The 11363-nt window shown below is 36.6% G+C and overlaps 1 non-coding gene across 1 annotated transcript; it reads right to left on the reverse strand.

Moving 5' to 3' along the window:
• Positions 1-10238: 10238 nt before the first annotated feature.
• LOC112788104 (small nucleolar RNA R71) lies at positions 10239-10342 on the reverse strand. Its single transcript, XR_003195483.1, has one exon. It is a non-coding gene; the product is annotated as a small nucleolar RNA R71 (small nucleolar RNA).
• Between the last annotated feature and the right edge of the window lie 1021 nt (positions 10343-11363).

Here is an 11363-nt window from a genome sequence, read left to right on the forward strand (position 1 = left end):
GAACCAAACGAAGAAAAGGGAAAGATCCCATGATGGAGGAGAGTACACATGAATATGACCGATGGAGATTTAGATCTTGGTTCCATCAATTACAACTTCAATGGATGAATGAGAAGAAGATATATCCAGAGGTTCCTTTCATGCTACCTGATGAAGGGTGCCAAGAAATGAAGGACAAGATTAGAAAGAGGAAATGGGAAGAACTCGTCTCACCTATCACTCGAGTCAATGCAAATATCATAAGAGAGTTCTATGCCAATATCCCAAGACTTGACACGGGTGAAGCCCCAACGTACAAGAGTTATGTACGGGGGATGGAAGTAGACTTTAGCTCAGACACCATCAAGAAAGTCTTGGGACTAAAATCAGTCCGCTTTAGTGAACCTGGATACCACCAAAGGGTAAATGGAGATCCGGATTATGATAGAATTTCTAGAGATATTTGTATGGAGAACTCAGAGTGGGAAGGAGATGCCAAGAACAAATACAAGTATCTGAGGAGAGGAAACCTTACCCCGGAAGCAAAAGGATGGTATGAGCTATTGAAAAGATCAATTCTGGGCACAGTAAACACCTCAGAAGTCAACAGGAAGAGAGCTGTTATGTTGCATTGAATTATTGTGGGAGGAGAGGTGAAAGTTCATGAAATCCTTGCAAAAGACATTCAAAATCTTGCAGAGAAGAATTTGGCCAGGTCTTAGTTGTACTACCCAAGCACCATTATGAGGTTGTGCACCAAAGCTAAAGTACCAATGGAGGACGAGAATCCAACATGGTTGAACCCGGGTATGCCTATAACCATTGAAAGAATGATGATGGCTACTGAAGTGCATCAGGGCTGAAGACCACATGGAAGAAGGCAAAGAGAAGAACCAATGGAGGAAGAAGAGTTACAAGAGGAAGAAGAACCACAAGAGGAAGAGGAACAACAACACAGTCCATCACACAACACTCTGGACATGACTCGAATGCAGGAAGCAATTGAAAGATTATCACAATAGTACATGAGAATTCAAGAAAGGCAAGAGGAATATCATTCACTATACATGAAAAACCAACAAGAGCAAGAAGAACGGGAGCTAAGAATGATGAACAAACAAAGTGAGTTTGAGTCAAAATTCTTCGCGATGCAAGAGGAGCATGCCTTCCAATCTCACGAATCGTTTGGAAAGTTGGTACAAATGCAAGCTGAAAATCTGAGGGCTCTCAAAGAGTTCACAACACTCCAAGATGCAAGATATGAAGTCCAAGCCGACTACAACATAAATAGTCAAATCAAACTGAACTATATTGGAGAGCATCTGTACAACATGGATCCAGCATTTCCAACTTTCGATGAATTCTTCAAAGGGAGAAGTGAGATAGAAGTAAGCAATGCTATGAAGCTTGAAGATAGAGTAGAGGAGGCGATGAATAAAGCTGGGTTCTGGCGGGATCAACAGACAACAGACATGGACACAGGGAACACCAGCAACCAAGTATATGAAAGAAGAAAGAAAAAGCATGACAAATGAAAGGTGGACTTGCTCCTTGTTCATCACTACAAAGAAAAAAGCATGCATCTTATCTGTTTAAAATAGTCTTTGCATTATGTTTGTTTCAATTTAAAATAAGTAAGCTAGTCTAAATGTGTGCTTGTGTGTTTACTTTCACTTAACAAAAAGCATGCTTTGTCCCCTGCATTTTCAATTCAATAAAAGAAATGTTTGAATGTGAAGTGAGATAGTTCTCTGTTAGATAGAAGTACAATAAAAGTAAGTGGTGGTATGTATGTGTGATTGTATGATAGCTCACTTTTAGTGAATAAGAGAACTAGGAGGTCTCCTTTTAAGCAAAAAGTAGTTCATTGTCTATGAATCTCAATTAAATAAAAGTCCTTGGTTAAAAAGAAAAACAAACAGAGAAAAGAAGAAGCCAAAAATGGGCAATAGAATAAAAGAAAAAAAAAAGAAACAAAGCTAGACACCAATAGCTTGAACCTTAGAATATATGCCTGTGGTGTCTTTGTACTGGGATCTGCTTGGATTATTAAGTTCTTTGGAGTGCATCAACACTTGGTGACTTGGGTTAACTAACCCGGGATCATCAGCTGAAAGTCCACTATCAAGAGCAACCTAACTACAAGGCATTTAGTAACCCAAGAAGGTACTGGGCATCAATGTTCTAAGAAGGAATGTGAGCCAAGTGTCTATAGTGAATAATGTGTCAAGTATAAAGAAAGAAAAGAACTTGTTACACATGACACTGAACTAAAGCTTTTAGAAAAAAAATAATAGTCAAGGACAAAGGAATAATGAGAGGTCATAGCAGTGTGTTGCTTGATGCTTGAAGGGGGCTTTCTAGGCCTAAAAGTCAATAAGAAGTGAGTGTTTACATATCCACAGAAAACCCCATGAACTACCAATAATACTCTGCTAGCATGAACATCCTCTTCCATTTCACTCTTTCTTCTCAATAATTCTTTTCTTGCTTGGGGACAAGCAAGCTTTAAGTTTGGTGTTGTGATGACAAGTCATCTTAGCCTAGTTTCACTAGCCTTTTTCTTTTGTTTTCACTTGATTTATGCACTTTCTTGAGCCATAAGCAAGCCAATTGGGTAGATTTCCATGTTTCCTTTGATTTAATCAACCATGGATGAATTAATGCAATTTCATGAGATTCTATGCTATAATTGTCATATATTATGAAAGAATAACAAACTCATGATTTTGAGCAAAGCTTTGATGTGTTTGGTTGATTGATGATAGGTGAAAAGAGTTTTGAAGAAGGTTGAAGGAAGAAGGAATGGCTAGGAGCAAGAGAGAACAAAAAGCTTGAGCAAAATTTTGCCTCAAACTTTAGCTCAAACTTTTGGAAGAATTGAAAAACACTCCAGAGGAAAAAAGCTTGAGCAAAAGTTTGACCTCAAACTTTAGCTCAAACTTTTTGGCAAACGTTGGCATCACAAACTCAATACCCTGGAGAGAAAAGCTAGCGCCAACGTTTGAGGTCAAACTTTTGCTCAAACGTTGGCGCCACACTTGCACACCCTGGAGGAAAAAGCTTGCGCCAACGTTTGAGGTCAAACTTTTGCTCAAACGTTGGCGTCACACTTGCACACCCTGGAGGAAAAAGCTTGTGCCAACGTTTGAGGTCAAACTTTTGCTCAAACGTTGGCGCAACACACATTTACAAGGGGGCCAATGTTTGAGCAAAAGTTTGACCTCAAACTTTGGCTCAAACGTTGGTAGCAGCAAAGTGAAGCCATCTGGTGTAAAAAGTTTGAGTAAAAGTTTGCCTCAAACTTTTACTCAAGCTTTTACTCAAGCTTTTATGTTTTTCAACCCGGTTCACAATGGATCTTTCTCCAACTCCAAGAGCAATCAACCAAGGCCTTTATCAACCCAATTCCATCAAGAACAAAGGCCCAATTCAAGGCTTGAAGACCATTTGAAGAAAGTGTATAAATAGCTTAGAATTTAAGTTTTTGGGGAGCTTCCTTTTAGAATTTTCATAACACTTACAGTAGAGAACTCACTTTACATTTTTGTTTTGTTGTTTTAGAATTCTAGAGAATTGGGGAGGAGAATTGATCTCTCTTCTTCCTGGTTCTTGTTGAGCACTCTTTACTTTTCTTGCTTGGGATCTTAGGTGGAGAATTGAAGAACTTCTGTTTCAATCTCACCTTCGGATCTTGTTTAATTTTTTGCATAATCAAAATTCAATTTCTGTTCATTGCTTCTTCTTCTACTCTCTCTGCAATTTACACTTCTTTATTTCCTTTGCAATTGTTCTTACTGGATCTAGGAAGGCAGTGAGATCTAGACTCAGCTATCTAGTCTCTTGAGTCCTGAGATCTACAGTTTTAAATTTCAATTTCTTTATTTCATTGCTGCACCAAGCTTTCTCTCATTTCCGTTTTAGATCTGGTTTAATTCAAGTCATCTTCTACTTTTCTGTTTATTGCATTTTACCTTTCCTTGTTAAAATTCTGCAAATCCAATTCCCAATTCCCTTTACAATTCAAGCCATTTACATTTCTTGCACTTTAAGATTCTGCAATTTACATTTCTTGCAATCTAAGTCTCTACAATTTATATTACTTGCACTTTAAGATTCAGCACATTTACTTTCTATGCTCTTTAATTTACTGTAATTGTCCCTCTCCCTTTTAAATTTCATGCAATTTAGCTTCTGTCGAATACAAACCACTCAAATCAACTCTTGATTCGCTTGACTAAATCAACCACTAAACTAAAATTTCTCAATCCTTCAATCCCTGTGGGATCGACCTCACTCCCGTGAGTTTTATTACTTGATACGACCCGGTGCACTTGCTGGTTAGTTTTGTGTATTTGGAATTCGTTTTCCGTTTTCTGAAAATACGCATCATCCCTTAGCATTGATAATCATGAATCAAGCCCTCCTAGTAATGAACTTGCATCCACAACTGAACTCCTTGAGCCTGAAGAATCTTACCCAAGTGAATACGAAGGTGATGTGGAGGTAGATTTTTCTCAACCTCCAACTTATGACTTGAGTGATGGTGAGGACGAATTTGAGGACTTTGATCAAGACATGGCTGAATTTGAAAAAGTTTGCAAGGAAGTAGAGGAATTCACAGAGGAACACAAGGGAGTAGAGCTTGCGGAACCATTGGAAACACCTATCCCAAGGCTGTTACCGCCCAATTCAAACTTCGAGTGGGTAAAATCCTTAACCTTTATCTTTACTTTTCCACTTGAATATGGTTTGCTTGAAACAGATGGCCAGCTTAGAGCTCTCTGCGGCTTTAAGAGTAAAAGGGAAATGGTTCACACTCAGAGCTGGTATGCAAGATTCAATAAGGTTCCACGCTTCAATTTGAAGTGCAAGGATTGGTGTCAAGTTCAATTGAATGGGTCTTGGAAGACGTTTGGTCATCTTGGTGAGAATACAATTTCCAAACCGCCCAGCTGGAAAAATATAGATCGAAACAAAGGCAGATATAAAAGCAAGGTTTGGGATCCTGGAATCTGTTCTGACATTCAACACCCCGGGAGCCTGAGAATCTGTTTAAAGCTGCTCAAGGGCTTTACATGCCTAGTTTGGGACCTCAGAGGCTGTTGGCATTCCAAGCACTGGTGGAGATTTTTGGATGAATTCAAGCACAAGCCACCATAGTAGGAAGCTCATCAAATGTCCAACTTAAGGACTATAACTAAAAGTGCTAGGTGGGTGACAACCCACCATGGTATGATCGCTCCTTTTTCAATTTTATTTCGTGCTGTTTGTTTTTATTTTATTTTATTTTCATTGAACCTGGAATTATTCATAGCATCTACATTAGCACTGCATATTGCATACTACATAATTGCATAAAAAAAATCCTTTTTACCTAAGTAAATAAGGGGACAAAATTATCTCAATGATAAGTTTAGTAAAGAAATCAATGCACATGAGATAAGAATCAAAATTAAAATTGGTACATGAGTATGTATTAAGAAAGAGAAAAATTGGGAACCCCAGGGAAGTTATAAATTATATAGAATATTTATATGTTAAGTGAGACCTTAGACTAATTAAGGATTCAACTTATAGCTCACTTGGCCTTATATATACCCCTACCCTTACCTTGACCCCATTACAACCTTTAAAAGACCTCATGATCTTTGTATGTCTATATTCAATATTTGTTGATTGGTTAGATGAAGAATAAAGTTTTAAGAAGAAAGAATAGAAAAGAATAGAGTGATTAACCCAATAAACACTGAGTGACTAGAGAGTAAACACAAAATCCAGTGAGGGTTCAATAGCTCATCACCATATATCTCTGTTTAAATATTTAACTGTCTTGCAAGCTTATGAAATATCTTAACCCAACTCAATTGTGACAGTGCTTTAACATGATTTAGGTTTGGCTATACATATATGATTCCTTGAAAACATGAATCAAATTAACCACATGTAAGCTATATATATATATATATAGGTGGATAATAATTAAAATTGCTTAATTCATGTAGGTAGTTTGTATCTAGAATAGATTGCACTGCATGAGATTCCACCATTCTAACTTTACTCTTTCACTAGGATTTAGCATGAGGACATGCTATTGTCTAAGTGTGGGGAGGTTGATAAACCCATATTTTATGATGTATTTTGTGCTTTACTTAAGTGATTTGTTTAACCCTTCACCCACTTATTCATGTAAATTGCATGGTTTTACTTTTTCTTCCTTATTTTATGATATATGTGAAAAACATGTTTCCTATGCTTTAAAATATTAATTTTAATTACCCTTTATTACCATTCGATGCCGTGATTTGTGTGTTAAGTATTTTTAGATCTCATAGGGCAGGAATGACTCAAAGGACAAAAGAAAACATACAAAAATGGAAGGAAAGCACAAAAATGGAGTTTTGAAGAAAAAGGCAGCGACGCGAACGCATGGACAACGCGAACGCGTGCCTAGCGCGAAAATACAGCGACGCGAACGCGTGGATGACGCGGACGCGCGCCTTGAGCAGAACGCAAATGATGCGTACGCGTGACCGACGCGTACGCGTGACAAGAAAAACTCCCAGATGATGCAAACGCGTGACCCACGCGGACACGTGACAGACGCCACGTACAAAAATCTGCAGAAAACGCCCCCAGCGATTTCTGGACCCTTTTTCGGCCCAAATCCAAGCCAGAAACACAAAATATAAGCCAGAGAATGAAGGAATCAAAAGATATACAGAATACAACATTCATAATTCATAATTTTAGGTTTTAGATGTATTTTTAGAGAGAGAGGTTCTCTCCTCTCTCTTAGGATTAGGATTAGGATTAGGATTAGGATTTATATTAGGATTGGGATTTCATCTTCTTCAATCACAGGTTCAATGTTCTTTTTATTTATTTTATCACTTTAGTTTATGAACTCTTTATGTCTAAATTGATTTTCTTTTATTAATGCAATTGAGGTATTTCATATTTATGATTTTTTATTTAGCTTTTTATATTCTTGGTCTTAATTGATTAATTAGAGACTCTTGAGTTATCAAACTCATCGTGATTGATAATTGTTATTTTTGCTAATTGATTCAAATTCCAATAACTCTAGTCTTTCCTTAGGAATTGACTAGGACCTGAGGATCAACTTGATTAGTCCACTTGTCCTTCCTTTATTCAGCAAAGGTTAACTCAGTGGGATTAAAACCCAATTCTCATCATCGTTGATAAGGATAACTAGGATAGGACTTCTAATTCTCATACCTTGCCAAGAGTTTTATTAATTATCAATTTGCTTTTCTTGTCAATTAAATTACTTGTTCAAACCTTTTAAAAACCCCAAAAGTATACCTTTGCATAACCAATAATAAATCATACTTCCCTGCACTTCCTTGAGAAGACGACCCGAGATTTCAATACTTCGGTTATCAATTTATTGGGTTTGCTTTAGTGACAAACAAAACTTTTGTACAAAAGGATTCTTGTTGGTTTAGAAACTATACTTACAACGCGATTATTTTTATGAAAATTTCTTTACTAGCAGAAATCCGTTCGTCAAAGGACGGTAGCCATTGACAACGGTGATCCTCCAATATACAGCTTGCCATGGAAAAGAGTATGAATGACTGGATGAGGGCAGTAGGAAAGCAGAGATTCAGAAGGAGTAAAGCACCTCCATACGCTTATCTGAAATTCCTACCAATGAATTACATGAGTATCTCTATCTTATTTTATGTTTTATTTATCTTTTAATTATCAAAATTCATAACCATTTGAATCCGCCTGACTAAGATTTACAAGATGGCTATAGCTTGCTTCAAGCTAACAATCTCCGTGGGATCGACCCTTACTCACGTAAGGTATTACTTGGATGACCCAGTGCACTTGCTGGTTAGTTGTGCAGAATTGCAAAAGTGTGATTGTGATTTCGTGCACCAAGTTTTTGGCGCCGTTGCCGGGGATTGTTTGAATTTGGACAACTGACGGTTCATCTTGTTCCTCAGATTAGGTAATTTTATTTTAATTTTAAGCTTTTTGTTTTTGTTCTTTTTATTTTCGAAAAATTTTCAAAAAAATAAATTAGTCTATGTTCTTCATAATTTTTAAGAATGAATTCTAGAGTTTCAGATGATGCTTTTATCATCACAGGAGCTAATTGATTCCCATCAATTTGGCTATTGTATGTAATGTCCTGCTGAAGCTTAGCTAGCCATGTCTAATCTTTTTAGACTGAAGCTTTAGACTAACATTGCATGATTCCTGGAATTCTTATTTAAAATTTTGAAATCCTTATTTTTCTTTTTCCAAATAATTTTCAAAAAATACAAAAAAAAATTAATAAAACCATGAAAATAAAAAAATAATTTGTGTTTCTTGTTTGAGTCTAGTGTCACATTTTAAGTTTGGTGTTTCACATATTTTTAATTTTCTTGCATTCTTCTAAAACATATGCATTATGTTCTTCATTGATCTTCAAGTTGTTCTTGATGATTTTATTGGGTCTGATCTTTAAATTCACTTGTTTTGTGTCTTTTGTTCTTTCTCATGTGCATTCTCAATTTGTTAGTGTCTCTAATATAAAAATTTCTAAGTTTGGTGTCTTGCATGTCTTTCTTTTCTTAAAAAAATAATATGATTGTTCATCTTGACATTCAACGTGTTCCTGCATGCATTGTTTATTTGATTTTAGTTTTTCATGATTAGTTTCATTTTGTTGTTGTTCTCTCTCATCATTAAAAATTCAAAAAATTTTCAAAATTATATCTTTTCAAGTCAATAATACAGAGAATTGAAGATTCAGAACATGCAGCAGAGGAATCACAGAGAAAAAGCTGGGCGTTCAAAACGCCCAGTGAAGAAGGAATTCTGGAATTTAAATGCCAGCCAGGGTACCTGGCTGGGCGTTTAACGCCCAAGGAGGTAGCCAAATGGGCGTTAAACGCCAGAATGGATACCATTCTGGGCGTTTAAAGCCAGGACAGCACAAGGGTGGTAAGTTAGTTTTTAATTCAAATCTTTTTCAAATCTTCATAATTTTTCAAAATCAAATCCTTTCCAAATCATATCTTTTTCAAATCATATCTTTTTCAAAATCAAATCTTTTTCATTCTTCTCTCACTATTTTTGAAAATCCTGGCTACCAATTAATGATTTGATTCAAAAATTTCAAGTTTGTTACTTCCTTGTTAAGAAAGGTTCAATATTTGAATTTTAGAATCATATCTTTTAAATTTCTTGTTAGCCAAGTCATTAATTTTAAAAAGAAATTCCTATCATATTTTCTCAATCATATCATTAATTCAAAAATTTCTTTTTAAATCATTTTTCAATCATATCTTCTCAATTATATCTTCTCAACCACATCTTTTTCAAATAGTTTTCAATCATATCATTTTGATTATTGATTTCAAAATCTTCTTCAAAATCACTTAACCACTTTCTCACTTTTAACTTTCGAAAAACCATCAACCACTTTTTCAAAATTCTTTTTAATTATTTTAAAATTTTTAGTTTTATTTAAAAATTTGTTTTCGAAAAATTTTTCCCCTCCTCACCTTCTTCTATTTAAGGACTAACATTCCTCCTCAATTAGCAATTTGGACTCTTTCTCCTTCTTCATATGTTCGAATTCTTATCTACCTACCTCATCCCTCTATTCTTGTTTTCCTCTGACACCTCAAGGAATCTCTATACTGTGACATAGAGGATTCCATACTTTCTTGTTCTCTTCTCTTTCTTATGAGCAGGAACAAGGACAAAGGCATTCTTGTTGAAGCTGATCCTGAACCTGAAAGGACCTTGAAGAGGAAGCTAAGAGAAGCTAAAGCACAACTCTCTGGAGAGGACCTAACAAAAATTTTCGAAAAGGAAGAAGACATGGCAGCCGAAAATAACAACAATGCCAACAATGCAAGGAAGATACTTGGTGACTTCATTGTACCCTCTTCTGACTTCTGTGGAAGGAGCATCTCAATTCCTGAAATTAGAGCAAACAACTTTGAGCTTAAGCCTCAATTAGTTTCTCTAATGCAGCAGAACTGCAAGTATCATAGACTTCCATTGGAAGATTCTCATCAGTTTTTAGCTGAATTCTTGCAAATATGTGACACTGTTAAGACCCATGGGGTTGACCCTGAGGTCTACAGACTTATGCTCTTCCCTTTTGCTGTAAGAGACAGAGCTAGGACATGGCTGGACTCACAACCTAAAGAAAGCCTAAACTCTTGGAAAAAGCTAGTCAATGCCTTCTTGGCAAGTTCTTTCCACCTCAAAAATTGAGTAAGCTTAGAGTGGAAGTCCATACCTTCAGACAGAAGGAAGGCGAATCCCTCTATGAAGCTTGAGAAAGATACAAGCAGTTGATCAGAAGGTGTCCTTCTGGCATGCTTTCAGAATGGAGCATCATATGTATATTCTATGATGGTCTGTCTGAACTGTCCAAGATGTCATTGGATAACTCTGCTGGTGGATCTCTTCATCTGAAGAAGATGCCTGAAGAAGCCCAGGAACTCATTAAAATGGTTGCAAATAACTAGTTCATGTACACTTCTGAAAGAAATCCTGTGAACAATGGGATAACTCAGAAGAAAAGAGTTCTTGAGATTGATACTCTGAATGCCATACTGGCTCAGAATAAAATATTAACTCAAAAAGTCAATATGATTTCTCAGAGTCTGTCCGGAATGCAAGCTGCATCAGGCAATACTAAGGAAGCTTCCTCTGAAGAAGAAGCCTATGACTCTGAGAACCCTGGAATGGAAGAGGTGAATTACATGGGAGAACCCTATGGAAACACCTATAATCCTTCATGAAGAAATCATCCAAATCTCTCATGGAAGGACCAACAGAAGCCTCAACAAGGCTTCAACAACAATAATGGTGAAAGAAATAGGTTTAGCAATAGCAAGCCTTTTCCATCATCTTCTTAGCAAAAGACAGAGAATTTTGAGCAGAACCGTTCTGGCTTAGCAACCATAGTCTCTGATCTATCTAAGACCACACTAAGTTTTATGAATGAAATAAGATCCTCCATTAGAAATTTGGAGGCACAAGTGGGTCAGCTGAGTAAGAGAATTACTGAAACTCCTCCTAACACTCTCTCAAGCAATACAGAAGAAAATCCCAAGAGAGAGTGCAAGGCCATAACCATGACCAACATGGCCGAACCTAGAGAGAGTAAGAAGGACGTGATTCCCAGTGACAAAAAAACCTCATGGGATGTCCTCTGAACAAAAAGAAGTTCCCTAATGAGGAACCAAAGAAATCTGAGGCTCATACAGAGACCATAGAGATTCCATTGAACTTACTTCTGCCATTCATGAGCTCTGATGAGTATTCTTCCTCTGAAGAGGATGAAGATATTACTGAAGAGCAAGTTGCTAAGTACCTTGGAGCAATCATAAAGC

The sequence above is a fragment of the Arachis hypogaea genome, chromosome 20 (assembly GCF_003086295.3).
Source record: "Arachis hypogaea cultivar Tifrunner chromosome 20, arahy.Tifrunner.gnm2.J5K5, whole genome shotgun sequence".
Classification (NCBI taxonomy): Eukaryota; Viridiplantae; Streptophyta; class Magnoliopsida; order Fabales; family Fabaceae; genus Arachis; species Arachis hypogaea.